Source organism: Hordeum vulgare, chromosome 6H (assembly GCF_904849725.1).
Source record: "Hordeum vulgare subsp. vulgare chromosome 6H, MorexV3_pseudomolecules_assembly, whole genome shotgun sequence".
NCBI classification, from domain to species: domain Eukaryota; kingdom Viridiplantae; phylum Streptophyta; class Magnoliopsida; order Poales; family Poaceae; genus Hordeum; species Hordeum vulgare.
In genome coordinates this window covers 367759005-367775734 of record NC_058523.1, presented here as the reverse complement: position 1 = coordinate 367775734, position 16730 = coordinate 367759005, and the positions used below count along the sequence as shown (strand labels likewise).

The window sequence follows — 16730 nt, the reverse complement described above, 5'->3', positions numbered from 1 at the left end:
ATTACAACATGCAAGAGATGGATAAGACGATTCCCGAGTTTTACTCGATGCTCAAGTGTGCAGAAGTAGAAATCAAGAAAGAGCATCAAGTGTTGATGGTCAACAAGACCACTAGTTTCAAGAAGGGCAAGGGTAAGAAGAACTTCAAGAAAGACGGCAAAGCTGTTGCCGCGCCCGGTAAGCCAAATGCCGGGAAGAAGAAAAAGAATGGACCCAAGCCTGAGACTGAGTGCTTCTATTGCAAGGGAAAGGGTCAGTGGAAGAGGAACTGCCCCAAGTACTTAGCGAACAAGAAGGCCGGCAACGTTAAAGGTATATGTGATATACATGTTATTGATGTGTACCTTACCAGCGCTCGTAGTAGCTCCTGGATATTTGATACCGGTGTTGTTGCTCACATTTGCAACTCAAAGCAGGAACTGCGGAATAAGTGGAGACTGGCCAAGGACGAGGTGACGATGCGCGTCGGGAATGGCTCCAAGGTCGATGTGATCGCCGTCGGCACGCTACCTCTACATCTACCGTCGGGATTACTTTTAAACCTTAATAATTGTTATTTAGTACCAGCTTTGAGCATGAATATTGTATCAGGGTCTTTCTTAATGTGAGACGACTACTCATTTAAGTCAGAGAATAATGGTTGTTCTATTTATATGAGTGATATGTTTTATGGTCATGGTCCGCTGGTGAACGGTTTATTCTTGATGAATCTCGATCGTGATGTCACACATATTCATAGTGTGAGTACCAAAAGATGTAAAGTTGATAATGATAGTCCCACATACTTGTGGCACTGCCGCCTTGGTCATATCGGTGTTAAGCGCATGAAGAAGCTCCATACTGATGGACTATTAGAGTCTCTTGACTTTGAATCATTTGACACATGCGAACCATGCCTCATGGGCAAGATGACTAAGACTCCGTTCTCAGGAATAATGGAGAGAGCAACTGACTTCTTGGAAATAATACATATTGATGTCTGTGGTCCAATGAACGTTGAAGCTCGCGGTGGCTATCGTTATGTTCTCACTCTCACCGATGATTTGAGTAGGTATGGGTATATCTATTGATGAAGCACAAATCTAAGACATTTGAAAAGTTCAAGGAATTTCAGAGTGAGGCCGAGAATCAACGTGAGAGAAAAATTAAGTGTCTACGATCTAATCGTGGAGGAGAATATTTGAGTCACGAGTTTGGCACACACCTAAGGAAGTGTGGAATCGTTTCACAACTGACGCCGCCTGGCACACCGCAACGCAACGGAGTGTCTGAACGTCGTAATCACACTTTATTAGATATGGTAGGATCTATGATGTCTCTTACCGACTTACCGCTATCATTTTGGGTATACACATTAGAAACTGCAACATTCAGTTTAAATAAGGCACCGTCTAAATTCGTTGAGATGACACCGTATGAACTATGGTTTGGCAAGAAACCTAAGTTGTCGTTTCTTAAAGTTTAGGGCTGCGATGCTTATTTGAAGAAACTTCAACCAGAAAAGCTCGAACCCAAAGCGGAGAAATGCGTATTCATAGGATACCCTAAGGAAACTATTGGGTATACCTTCTATCTTAGATCCGAAGGTAAAACCTTTGTTGCCAAGAATGGATCCTTTCTAGAGAAAGAGTTTCTCTTGAAAGAAGTAAGCGGGAGGAAGGTAGAACTTGATGAGGTAATTACACCCCCTCTCGAACAGGAAAGTAGCACAGTGCCGGAAATTGTTCCTATGGCGCCTGCACCAACTGAAGAGGAAGTTAATGATAATGATCATGAAGCTTCGGATCAAGTTACTACTGAACCACGAAGGTCCACAAGGGCACACTCCGCACCAGAGTGGTACGGCAACCCCGTGATGGAAATCATGTTGTTAGACAACGGTGAACCTTCGAACTATGAAGAAGCGATGGCGGGCCCAGATTCCAACAAATGGCTTGAAGCTATGAAATCCGAGATAGGATCCATATATGAGAACAAAGTACGGACTTTGGTGGACTTGCCCGATGATCGGTGAGCCATAGAAAATAAATGGATCTTCAAGAACAAGATTGATGCAAACGGTAATGTAACCGTTTATTAAGCTCGACTTGTCGCAAAGGGTTTTCGACAAATTCAAGGAATTGACTACAAAGAGACTTTCTCTCCCATAGCGAAGCTGAAATCAGTCCGAATCATGTTAGCAATTTCCACCTTTTATGATTATGAAATTTGGCAAATGGACGTCAAAACAGCGTTCCTTAACGGGAACCTTAAGGAAGAGTTGTATATGATGCAACCAGAAGGTTTTGTCGACCCTAAGGGTGCTAACAAAGTGTGCAAGCTCCAGCGCTCCATCTATGGGTTGATGCAAGCATCTCGGAGTTGGAACATTCGCTTTAATGAGGTGATTAAAGCGTTTGGGTTCATACAGGTTTACGGAGAAGCCTGTCTGTACAAGAAAGTGAGTGGGAGCTCTGTAGCTTTCCTCATACTATATGTGGATGACATATTATTGATGGGGAATAATATAGAGATGTTGGAGAGCATAAAGGCCTATTTGAACAAGAGTTTTTCAATGAAGGACCTTGGAGAAGCTGCATATATATTAGGCATCAAGATCTATAGAGATAGATTGAGACGCCTCATAGGTCTTTCGCAAAGTACATACCTTGACAAGATATTGAAGAAGTTCAATATGGAAAACTCAAAGAAAGGGTTCTTTCCAGTTTTGCAAGGTATGAGATTGATTAAGACTCAGTCACCGACCACGGCAGCAGATAGAGAGAAGATGAGTACTGTCCCCTACGCTTCATCCATAGGCTCTCTAATGTATGCCATGCCGTGTACCAGACATGATATAAACCTTTCCATAAGTTTGGTAGGGAGGTACCAAAGTGATCCCGGTATGGAACACTGGACAATTGTCAAGAATATCCTTAAGTACCTGAAGAGGACTAAGTAGATGTTTCTCGTTTATGGAGGTGACGAAGAGCTCGTCGTAAAGGGTTACGCCGACGCTAGCTTCGACACAGATCCGGATGACTCTAAGTCACAGACCAAATACATATATGTTTTGAATGGTGGGGCAGTGAGGTGGTGCAGCAGCAAGCAAGAAGTCGTGGCAGCATCTACATGTTAAGCGGAGTACATAGCTGCTTCCGAAGTGGCTCATGAAGGAATTTGGATGAAGGAGCTCATCACCGACCTTGGAGTGGTTCCAAGCGCGTCGGGTACAATGACGCTCTTCTGTGATAACACTCGGGCCATTGCCATAGCCAAGGAGCCCAGGTTTCACCGGAAGACCAAGCACATCAAACGCCGCTACAACTCCATCCAGGACCATGTCCAGAGTGGAGTAATAGAGATTTGTAAAGTACATACGGATCTGAATGTTGCAGACCCGTTGACTAAACCTCTTCCACGAGCAAAACATGATCAACACCATAATGCTATGGGTGTTCGATACATCACAATGTAACTAGATTATTGACTCTAGTGCAAGTGGGAGATTGTTGGAAATATGCCCTAGAGGCAATAATAAAATGGTTATTATCATATTTCCTTGTTCATGATAATCGTCTATTGTTCATGCTATAATTGTATTATCAGGAAACAATAATACATGTGTGAATAAATAGATCACAATGTGTCCCTAGCAAGCCTCTAGTTGGCTAGATCGTTAGTCAATAGATGATCATGGTTTCCTGGTCGTGGGCATTAGATGTAATTGATAACAGGATCACATCATTGGGAGAATGATGTGATGGACAAGACCCAATCCTAAGCATAGAACTAGATCGTATTGTTCGTATGCTAAAGCTTTTCTAATGTCAAGTGTCTTTTCCTTCGACCGTGAGATTGTGCAACTCCCGGATACCATAGGAGTGCTTTGGGTGTATCAAACGTCACAACGTAACTGGGTGACTATAAAGGTGCACTACGGGTACCTCTGAAAGTATCTGTTGGGTTCGTACGAATCAAGATCGGGATTTGTCACTCCGCGTGACGGAGAGGTATCTCTGGGCCCACTCGGTAGAACATCATCATGAGCTCAATGTGACTAAGTAGTTAGTCACACGATGACGTGCTACGGAACGAGTAAAGATACTTACGGGTAACGAGATTGAACAAGGTATATGTATACTGACGGTCGAATCTCGGGCAAGTTCTATACAGACGGACAAAGGGAATTGTATACGGGATTGATTGAATCCTTGACATCGTGGTTCATCCGATGAGATCATCGTGGAGCAAGTGGGAGCCACCATGGGTATCCTGACCCCGCTGATGGTTATTGGCCGGAAAGGTGTCTCGGTCATGTCTGCCTGTCTCCCGAACCCGTAGGGTCTACACACTTAAGGTTTTATGACGTTAGGGTTATAGGGAATTGTTATACGAGGTTATCGAAAGTTGTTCAGAGTCCCGGATGAGATCCCGGATGTCATGAGGAGCTCCAGAATGGTCCGGAGGTAAAGATTGATATATAGGACGGATGGTTTTTGACTCCGGAAGTGTTTCGGGCGTCGCCGGTAACGTACCGGGACCACCAGGTCCATCGAAAGTGGCCCCGGGGGTCCGCCGGAAGGGGGCCACCACCCCGGGAGGCTAGATGGGCCAAGTGCGGGAGGGAACCAGCCCCTAGGTGGGCTGGTGCGCCCCCCACACTCAGCCCATGGCACAAGAAGAGGGGAGAGGGGGGAAACCCTAGCGCAGGTGGGCCTAAGGCCCACCAGAAGGGTGCGCCACCCCTCCTCCCCCCTTGGCCACCACACCTCCTCCCATCTAGGGCTGCCGCCCCTCCCAGGAGAGGGAAACCCTCAAGGGGGCGCAGCCCCTCCCTCCCCCTATATATAGTGGGCACTTTGGGCTGTTGGAGACACCAATCTTCCTCTCCCTCAGCGCAGCCCTACTCTTCCTTCTCCTCCTCTCTGCCGGTGCTTGACGAAGCCCTGCCGGGAGACCTCGTCTCTCCATCGACACCACGCCGTCGTGCTTCCGGAGATCTTCCCCAACTTCTCCCTCCTCATTGCTGGATCAAGGTGGGGAAGACGTCACCGGGCTGCACGTGTGTTGAACGCGGAGGTGCCGTGGTTCGGCACTAGATCGGAATCACACCGCGATCTGAATCGCCGCGAGTACGACTCCATCAACCGTGTTCTAGCAACGCTTCCGTTTAGCGATCTTCAAAGGTATGAAGATGCACTCACCCCTCTCTCATTGCTGGTCTCTCCATAGGAAGATCTGAATATGCGTAGGATTTTTTTTGAATTTATGCTACGTTACCCAACAACCGTCTCCTCCTTTTTGTCTCAGAACCACCACCACATTCTATTCCACTTATAGTGCTATATCCATGGGTCACGCTCATGTATTGCGTGATAGTTATATAAAGTTTGAGAAAGTAAGAGTGCAAAAACAATTACTTGGCCAATACTGGGGTTATGCAGGATTTACATTAGTTGTGTGAGCATGATGGAACATAGCCAGACTATATGATTTTATAGGGATAACTTTCCTTGGCCTTGTTATTTTGAAAGTTCATGATTACCTTGCTAGTTTGCTTGAAGTATTATTGTTTTTATGTCAATAAAAAACTATTGTTTTGAATCTTACGGATCTGAACATTCATGTCACGTGAAAGAAGTTGCAAAGGACAACTATGCAAGGTAGCATTCCACATCAAAAATTCATTCTTTATCACTTCCCTACTCGAGGACGAGCAGGAGTTAAGCTTGGGGATGCTTGATACGTCTCCAACGTATCTATAATTTTTGATGGTTTCATGCTATTATCTTGTCAAACTTTGGATGTTTTGCATGCCTTTTATATATTTTTTGGGACTAACTTATTGACTAAGTGCCAAGTGCCAGTTCCTGTTTTTTCCATGTTTTTGACCCCTTTAGAGGAGATTTTGAAACAGAGTCCAAACGGAAGAAAATCCCCGAAAATATTTTTTTTGTAATGGAAGAAGATCGGGGAGCTTGGGAGCCAAGGCAGGGGAGCCTCTGGGGCCCCATAAGCCCCCTCCCCGCGACCAGGGGGGAGGCCACGGCCCACAGGCTTGTGGGCCCCCTGGGCGCCCTCTGACCTAGGGGTTGCGCCTATATATTCCCTAAAAATCCCAAAAAAATCAGGGGATCATCGAAATCACTTTTCCGCCGCCGCAAACTTTTGTCTCTGCAAGATCCCATCTGGGACACATTCTAGTGCCCTGCCGGAGGGGGGATTCGGACACGCAGGGCTTCTTCATCAACACCATGACCTCTCCGATGATGCGTGAGTAGTTCACCATAGACCTACGGGTCCATAGTTAGTATCTAGATGGCTTCTTCTCTCTCTTGGATCTTCAATACAAAGTTCTCCATGATCTTCATGGAGATCTATCCGATGTAATCTTCTTTTGCGGTGTGTTTGTCGAGATCCGATGAATTGTGGATTTATGATCAGATTATCTATGAATCTTATTTGAGTTTCTTCTGATCTCTCTTATGCATGATTTCATATCCTTGTAATTCTCTTCGAGTTGTGGGTTTTGTTTGGCCAACTAGATCTATGATTCTTGCAATGGGAGAAGTGCTTGGTTTTGGGTTCATACCGTGCGGTGACCTCACCCAGTGACAGAAGGGGTAGCGAGGCATGCATCGTGTTGTTGCCATCAAGTGTAAAAAGATGGGGTTTTCATCATTGGTTTGAGATTATCCCTCTACATCATGTCATCTTGCTTAAGGCGTTACTCTGTAAGTCATGAACTCAATACACTAGATGCATGCTGGATAGCGGTCGATGTGTGGAGTAATAGTAGTAGATGCAGAAAGTATCGGTCTACTTGTCTCGGACGTGATGCCTATATGTATGATCATTGCCTTAGATATCGTCATGACTTTGCGCGGTTCTATCAATTGCTCGACAGTAATTTGTTCACCCACCATGATATTTGCTATTTTGAGAGAAGCCTCTAGTGACCACTATGGCCTCCGGGTCTACTCCATACCATATTTTCAGCCTTACACTTTTTACTTCGTTGCACTTTCCGCCTTCAGATCTCACTTTGCAAACAATCTTGAAGGGATTGACAACCCCTTTGAAGCGTTGGGTGCAAGCTCTTTTGTGTTTGCGCAGGTACTCTGGACTTGACGAGACCCTCCTTCTGGATCGATACCTTGGTTCTCAAACTGAGGGAAATACTTACTGCTACTGTGCTGCATCACACTTTCCTCTTCAAGGGAAAAACCGATGCAAACAAGAGAAGTAGCAAGAAGAATTCCTCGCATTGCTAAGGAAGGACTTTTGTTGCCGTAGCATCCCACCTTGCCCCTTGCGCCTTGGGCTGGGTGGTGGTAGAGCACCAGCACACTTTGGGCTGGTTCCCATTCACCTTTGGCCCAAGTAACTCTTCGGAGCTAGTGGCCCCTCCCGCCGGACCATCTAAACCCTTCCAGTGGTCCCGGTACATTACTGGTGACGCTCGAAACACTTCCGGTATCCAAATCCTCACTTCATATATATGAATATTTACCTGCAGACCATTTCGGAGCTCCTCGTGACATCTGGGATCTCATGTGGGACTCTGAACAACCTTCAGTAACCACATACACTATTCCCATATAACCCTAGCGTCATCGATCCTTAAGTGTGTAGACCCTACAGGTTCGGGAAGCATGCAGACATGACCGAGACACCTCTCCGGTCAATAACCAATAGCGGGTTGTGTATATCATGTTGGTTCCCACTTGTTCCACAATGATCTCATCGGATGAACCACGATGTCAAGGATTCACTTAATCCCGTATGCAATTCCCTTTGTCTACCGGTATATAACTTGCCCGAGATTCGATCGTCGGTATCCCCATACCTTGTTCAATCTCGTTACCGGCAAGTATCTTCACTCATTCCGTAGCACATCATCTCGTGGCTAACTCCGTAGTCACATTGGGTTCATTATGATTATGTTCTACCGAGTGGGCCGTGAGATACGTCTCCGTCACACGGAGTGACAAATCCAAGTCTCGATTCGTACCAACCCAACATACACTTTCGGAGATACCTGTAGTGCACCCTTAAAATCACCCAGTTACGTTGTGACGTTTGATACACCCAAAGCACTCCTATGGTATCTGGGAGTTGCACAGTCTCATGGTCTAAGGAAATAATACTTGCCATTACAAAAGCTTTAGCAGACGAACAACACGATCTAGTGCTATGCTTAGGATTGGGTCTTGTCCATCACATCATTCTCCTAATGATGTGATCCCATTATCAATGACATCCAATGTCCATGATCAGGAAACCATGATCATCTATTGATCAACGAGCTAGCCAACTAGAGGCTCATTAGGGACACATTATGATCTATATATTCACACATCTATTATTGTTTCCGGTTAATAAAATTATAGCATGAATAATAGATAATTACCATGAACAAGAAAATATAATAATAACCACTTTATTGTTGCCTCTAGGGCATATTTCCAACAAAAACAACATCACCTTGATGTTGGTGTGGACCCCCACTTGTCATTAACAACACCAATTTACATTTAAAAGTGCTCTTAAATTCCTTTGGATAAATCAAAGAGTTTCCAAAAATGCCCAAAGAGTATGTGGCCATGTGGAATATCGCAATATAGTTACTGGACCATGTGGCACAATTTTATGGAGTAGAATTAATGCCTAAAATAAATAAAACTGAAACTAAAAATAAAAAGAGAAAAAGAAAATAGAAAAACAAAAGAAAAAGGCCCCCTCTCTCCCCACCGGGCCAGCTCCAACCGGCCCACCCAGCCGGCCCACCCCGGGGCTATTTAACCCCCAACACCATGGAACCCTAGCCCTCACTCCTCACTCCCTTCCCCTAGCCGCCGCCAGACACTCCTGGCCACGACGAGGGAACCAGTCCCTCGTTCCCTCGGTCCCCTCGGCCGGCTCCCTTGCGAGCCCCTCGCTCGCTTACTCTCCCCGAGCGCCAGTCCCTCCCCTCGCTCGCCCCCATCGCCCCCTTGCACGAGCTCCCTCCTGTCCCTAGCACCACCACTGAACGACCTCCCCTCCCCACCGGCCGACCTCCACCCCGTCGATCTCCCCATCGCCCTGTCCACCGCGCCACCGCCCTGCTCTCTCTCGTTGGCCCCTGCGCCACCACACCGGCCGCCTCTCCTTTCCCCGTGCACCACCAGCGCCATCCCCGACCACCACCAGTGCCACCCCCGGCCACCACCACCACCACCTCCTCCTCCTCGCCGGCCCTCCACCTGCACCACCGACTACCTCCTCCATCGCCGATCGACTCCTCCAACAGGACCGACCGGCATCCTCCACCAATAGCCGGCCACCACCATCGCCACCAGCCGGCCACCACCACTACTACCTCGTCGGTAGCCTCCCTCCACCTCGCCGGCCACCTCTACACGAGGTCGCGTCTTCCTCTACAACGGTGGTGAGCCACCGCAGCTCCGGCCACCCTCTCCCCCCCCCCCCGGTAGCTCCGGCCCCGCGCACGCCACGCTGCCGGCGGCCGCCCCGCACGCGAGCTCGCCTCAGGCTGCATTTGTATGCACCTGCATGCAAAAGTGAATACCCATATTTTTGGCAAAATGAATACCGAGGGTCAGATGTGTGCGTATGTAGGAAAAAGTATATATGTATGTCTCTATGCATGTGAATATAAATGTATGTATGTGCGAAATATATATATGTATGAATTTATGCATATATGTATGTATGAATTTATGCATGTATGTATGCATGTGTCAATAAAATGGTGTGTGCACATGTGTGTGCGTGTAGCGTATGCGTGGGCTCGCTGTTCGAGTGACAGTTGGGCCCCACGACTCCCACCAAATGACGCGTGGCGCCCCTCATAAAAACATGCAAAAATAAAAGTAAAATTAGTTTTATAAATATTAAATATTAGTAAATTAATGAATTGGACTAATTATTTATTTAAGCAGTAATTACTGTTTTAGAATAAATAGGATTTTATATAATAGTAATAATGTATAAATAATTATTTAGTAATTATACTGTTTAAAGATTAGGTAAATTAATTAAATAAACTCTTTGGTAAATCTGTTAACTAAAATAAATTAAATGGCCTAAGCAGTGTATGAAAGCTGGGTCCCACCCCACTAATTAACTTGATTAAATAATTATTTAACCCTAATAATAATTGTGCCTACGACACGTAGGACCCTCTGGTCAGTTTGACCAATCAACAGAGTTGTTGACTCATGATATCATGCTGACCTCTTGCTGATGTCATAATTGCATTTATTGAATTAAATTAATCTATTTTAATTTCTGAATATTTATTAAAAATCTTAAAAATTAATATAAAATAATCTGTAGCTGAGATGAAAATATTTTGAACCTGAAAGTTGATCAGTAGAACGAGACGAACACGGATACGCTATCCGTTCGTGTGTCACACGTCCCTAGCATAACAAACGTGGAACTTTTCCATCATTTTTCATCTCACTGGTAGTAGCCACAGACCCAACAAATATCATCTGTTATTTTCCCGACCCGTCTATGACGGATAGCACTGCGTTAGCTCATGCCTAACCCTGGTTTGACATGTCATGCTTAGTGTTCGCATCTATGTTTATATTTATTTTTTCTCCCCCTCTTCTTACCGGTAAACCCCCGAGACTGACGCTGCTGCCGGGTACATCTACCCACTTGACGACCAGCCCTTTGTCGCAGAGCAGCAAGGCAAGAAAACCCCCTTGATCATCCCTATATCGCCCATTTCTTTCCCCCTCCTGCTTGCATTAGAATTTTGCTATTGTTGTAGTTAGCTCCTATATCTGATGCATAGCCTATTTTTTATGAACTACTACTTTTAGCACCACTCTTTAAACTGCTTAGTATAGGTAGCTCAATCATCCCCTCTGACCCCCTTAGGCCAGTTGCCCCCGCTTTATCGTCAAGTCTCGATCAACTTGTCGACGAGCCAAGACCCGACACCGCACTTACACCCCCCTTAGATGTATGACGCTGCATGGCTATTATCGCGCTTGTAATAAGGGGTGCCAGGACTGACATCGGCCTCCCTCGCATCATGCAGGAGCGCACAGGGAAAGTGGGCCCACAAACCCTTTGTGCTTAGGATTTAGACCGGCGGGCTGGCCTCTCTGTTGAGCTTAGGTGGGGCTGCGGCCTGTTGATGTTCCGAGGTCGGGAATGACCCAAGAAAGTATGTTCCAGCCAAAGTTTATCAAGCGTGTTGGGAAGTATGGTGCACCCCTACAGGGAAGAAATAAACAATTCCGATAGCCATGTCCATGGTTATAGGACGATTTGGAGTTGTGCCCCAATCTTATTCAACTACCACTGTTACTTAACTGGAAATGTTTGCTCCGGGATTGCTTCCTCGCAGGGAGTCGAGGGAGGATCTCCAGGGTGTCCTCATATTAATATTGCTATAACAATATGACTATTATTATGTTACCCATGTTCTACTCTCGTCTATTGCTGCAAGACCTCTTCGAGATGCTAGTCTTTGATAGGACTAGACTTCTGACTCTATTCTCGCATTGAAGCAGTCAATCCACATATAACCCCTTCCTTTGATACTGATGCATTCTTAGCATACTTATGATATAAGTCTTGCGAGTACTTTGGATGAGTACACAACGTTGCTTTGCTCCCCCTTTTCCCCCTTGATCCGTTGCTGCGACGAGATGATGGAGCCCAGGAGATGGAGTAACCTGCCGAAGACGACTGCTACCCCGACTGTGCCTAATATTACATGGAGGCCGCTGCTACATCGACAGAAACCTTCTGTCATCTCTTGAGCTTGTATTGGTTTTTCCCTTGAAGAGGAAAGGGTGATGCAGGACATGAGTAGTAAGTATTTCCCTCAGTTTGAGAACCAAGGTATCAATCCAGTAGGAGAATCTCGTCAAGTCCAGAGTACCTGCACAAACACAAAGAGCTTGCACCCAACGCTATAAAGGGGTTGTCAATCCCTTCAAGATTGATTGCAAAGTGAGATCTGACGGCGGAAAGTGCAAAGAAGTAAAAGTGTAAGGCTGAAAATATGGTGTGAAGTAGACCCAGGGCCATAGTGTTCATTAGAGGTTTCTCTCAAAATAGCAAATATTACGGTGGGTGAACAAATTACTGTCGAGCAATTGATAGAACCGCGCAAAGTCATGACGATATCTAAGGCAATGATCATACATATAGGCATCACGTCCGAGACAAGTAGACCGATACTTTCTACATCTACTACTATTACTCCACAGATCGACCGCTATCCAGCATGCATCTAGTGGATTGAGTTCATGACGAACAGAGTAACGCCTTAAGCAAGATGACATGATGTAGAGGGATAAACTCAAACCAATGATGAAAACCCCATCTTTTTACCCTTGATGGCAACAACATGATGCGTGCCTCGCTACCCCTTCTGTCACTGGGTGAGGTCACCGCACGGTATGAACCCAAAACCAAGCACTTCTCCCATTGCAAGAATCATAGATCAAGTTGGCCAAACAAAACCCAAAACTCAAAGAGAATTACAAGGATATGAAATCATGCATATTAGAGATCAGAAGAAACTCAAATAAGATTCATAGATAATCTGATCATAAATCCACAATTCATTGGATCTCGACAAACACACCGCAAAAGAAGATTACATCGGATAGATCTCCATGAAGATCATGGAGAACTTTGTATTGAAGGTCCAAGAGAGAGAAGAAGCCATCTAGCTACTTGCTATGGACCCATAGGTCTATGGTGAAATACTCACGCATCATCGGAGAGGTCATGGTGTTGATGAAGAAGCCCTCCGTATCCGAATCCCCCTCCGGCAGGGCACCAGAACGTGCTCCAGATGGGATCTTGCGGAGACAGAAGCTTGCGGCGGCGGAAAAGTACTTCCGATGATCTCCTGATTTTTTCTGGAATTTTTGGGAATATATAGGCGAAAGACCTAGGGCAGAGGTGGCCCAGGGAGCCCACAAGCCTGGGAGGCGCGACCCCCCTGGCCGCGGTTAGGGGGCTTGTGGGGTCCCTGGTGGCCCCCTGCCTTGGTTCTCAAGTTCCCCGATATTCTTCTATTTCGGAAAAAATCTTTTTGGAAGTTTCGTTCTGTTTGGACTCCGTTTAAAATCCTCCTCTGAAAAGGGTCAAAAACACGGAAGAAGTAGGAACTGGCACTTGACACTGAGTTAATAAGTTAGTCCCGAAAATGATATAAAAGGCATACAAAACATCCAAAGTTTGACTAGATAATAGCATGAAACCATCAAAAATTATAGATATGTTGGAGACGTATCAACCATCCCCAAACTTAACTCCTGCTCGTCCTCGAGTAGGGAAGTGATAAAGACTGAATTTTTGATAAGGAATGCTACCTAGCATAGTTGTCCTTTGTAACTTCTTTCGTGTGACATGAATGTTCAGATCCGTAAGATTGAAAACAATAGTTTGCTATTGACATGAAAACAATAATACTTCAAGCAAACTAGCAAGGTAATCATGAACTTTCAAAATAACAAGGCCAAGGAAAGTTATCCCTACAAAATCATATAGTCTGGCTATGCTCCATCATCCTCACACAACTAATTTAAATCATGCACAACCCCGGTATTGGCCAAGTAATTGTTTTCGCACTCTTACTTTCTCAAACTTTTTATAACTATCACGCAATACATGAGCGTGAGCCATGGATATAGCACTGTAGCTGGAATAGAGTGTGGTGGTGGTTGTGAGACAAAAAGGAGGAGATGGTCACATTGACTCGACGTATCAAAGGGCTATGGAGATTCCCATTAATAGATATCAATGTGAATGAGTAGGGATTGCCATACAAAGGATGCACTAGAGCTATAAGTATGTTGGAGCTCAAAAGAAGAACTAGTGGGTGTGCATCCAACTTGCTTGCTCATGAAGACCTAGGGCAGTTTTGAGGAAGCCCATCATTGGAATATACAAGCCAAGTTATATAATAAAGATTCCCACTAGCATATGGTGGTGACGAAAGGAGAGGCTCTCAATCATGAAGAACATGGTGCTATTATGAAGCACAAGTGTGGAAAAATATAGTAGCATTGTCCCTTCTTTCTTTTTCTCTTTTTTGGGCTCTTGGGCCTCTTTTTTTATTATTTGGGCTCTTTAGCCTCTTTTTTTTATTTGCTCACATGGGACAATGCTCTAATAATGAAGATCATCACACTTTTATTTACTCACAGCTCAAAGCTTAGAACGATGATGACTCTATAGGAAATGCCTCCGGCAGTGTACCGGGATGTGCAACGATCTAACTTGGCGTATGACATTGAAACATCACGCTAGCTATCTTACAATCATGCAATGGCAATATGAGAGTGACGACACAAGTCATGAGATGGAACGGTGGGAGTTGCATGGCAATATATCTCGGAATGGCTATGAAAATGCCATAGTAGGTAGGCATGGTGGCTGTTTTGAGGAACGCATATGGTGGGTTTGTGTACCGGCGAAAGTTGCGCGACACTAGAGAGGCTAGCTATGGTGGAAGGTGAAAGTGCATCTATACCATGGACTCACATTAGTCATGAAGAACTCACATACTTGTTGCGGAAGTTTTTATTAGTAATCGAAACAAAGTGCTAAACACATACTCCTACGGGAAGGGTTGGTAGGTGTTAACCATCGCGCGATCCCGACCTCAACACAAAGGATGACAATCAATAGATCAATTATGCTCTGACTTCCTAACATAGCGGTTCACCATACGTGCATGCTACAGGAATCACTAACTTCAACACAAGTATTTCTAGATTCACAACACCCTACTAACATAACTCTTAATATTACCAAATCCATGTCTCAAAACTATTTGAGAGGAATCAAGACTTCTCTTTGTACTCAATGCACATGAAGATGGAGGTTTTTGTATCCTCTTTGGGTACCTATCACCTTTCGGACTACTTTCATAGCATAAGGCAACTACCAAGTCACGCACCGCCGTGCTCTAAAAGATCTAAGTGAAGCACATAGAGCAAAATTATCTAGCTCAAAAGATATAAGTGAAGCACGATCAGCATTTTAGAAAAATCACGATGAGTGCATGTCTCTCTCTCTCAAAAAGGTGTGCAGCAAGGATGATTGTGACACAACAAAAAGAAAACACCCCTACGATACAAGACGCTCCAAGCAAAACACATATCATGTGGTGAATAAAAATATAGCTCCAAGTAATGTTACCGATGGATTGCACACGAAGGAGGGGATGCCTTCCCGGGGCATCCCCAAGCTTAGGCTTTTTGGTGTCCTTGAATTTGGCTTGGGATGCCTTGGGCATCCCCAAGCTTGATCTCTTTCCACTCTTTATCCGTTTGTCCATGAGAACATCACCCAAAACTTGAAAACTTCACAACACAAAACTTAAATAGAAACTCGTGATAACATTAGCACAAGAAAACAAACTACCACCTCTTTAGGTACTGTAGCAATCTTGATTTCTATTTATATTTGTGTTAGATTACTGTATTCTCACTTTTCCATGGCTAGTACCCCCGATACTATCCATAATTTCATCAAAACAAGCAACCAACTCAACAAAAACAGAATTTGTCAAAAATAGACCAGTGTGTAGCAATCTGTATACTTTGTATACTTATGTTACCTCAAAAAATCTGAAACATTACGATTGGCGAGGAAAAAGGCATATCAACCAGAAGCAAAAAGAATCAACTCAAAATCTCTTTGTGAATAAAAAGGAAAAATAATCTCGTGGGCGAAAACTTTCTGTCTTTTTCCAGCAGGATCAAACAACCATCACCAAGACTAGTCATAAAGGTTTTGCTTGGCTCAAACACAAAAAGAAACACAAAAGACACAATCATAACATAATTATGATGGTGTGGACGCAACAAAACAGAAAGAAAAAGAAATAAATTCATTGGGTTGCCTCCCAACAAGCGCTATTGTTGAACGCCCTTAGCTAGGCATAAGGCGATAGAATCATGTATCATCGTCTTTGGTGCTCAAACCATAAGTAGCCCTCATCATGGATTCATAAGGAAATCTTATTTTATTTCTAGGAAAGTGCTCCATGCCCTTCTTTAAAGGAAATTGAAATCTAATATTCCCTTCCTTCGTATCGATGATATCACCGATAGTCCTTAGGAAAGGTCTACCAAGAATAATAGGGCATGTAGGATTGCAATCAATGTCAAGCACAATGAAATCCACGGGTACATAGTTCCTATTTACAATAATAAGAACATCATTGATCCTTCCCATGGGTTTCTTGACAGTAGAATCCACAAGATGCAAATTAAGAGAACACTCCTCAATCTCATTAAAACCCAGAACATCACATAAAGACTTTGGAATCGCGGAAACACTAGCACCCAAATCACACAAAGCATTGCATTCATAGTTTTTGATTTTGATTTTGATAGTAGGTTCCCACTCATCATGAAGCTTTCTAGGGATAGAGACTTCCAATTCAATTTTCTCTTCAATAGATTTTATCATAGCTTCGACGATATGATCGGTAAAGGCCTTGTTTTGGCTATAAGAGTGTGGAGAGTTTAGCATGGATTGCATCAAGGAAATGCATTCTATCAAGGAGCAACTATCATAATTGAATTCCTTGAAATCCAAAGTAGTAATTTCATTACTACTCAAAGTTTTAATATCTTCTACTCCACTTTCAATGCTTTTAGCATCAAGATAGGTAGACTTTGAATCATTGGGGCATTTTTTAACCAAAGTGGATTCATATCCAGCCCCATCATCATTAGGTT

The 16730-nt window shown here is 44.4% G+C and overlaps 1 pseudogene; it reads right to left on the bottom strand.

Moving 5' to 3' along the window:
- The window catches only part of LOC123405493, a 51804-nt pseudogene extending 42643 nt beyond the window's left edge, over nucleotides 1-9161 (bottom strand).
- Nucleotides 9162-16730: the final 7569 nt, after the last annotated feature.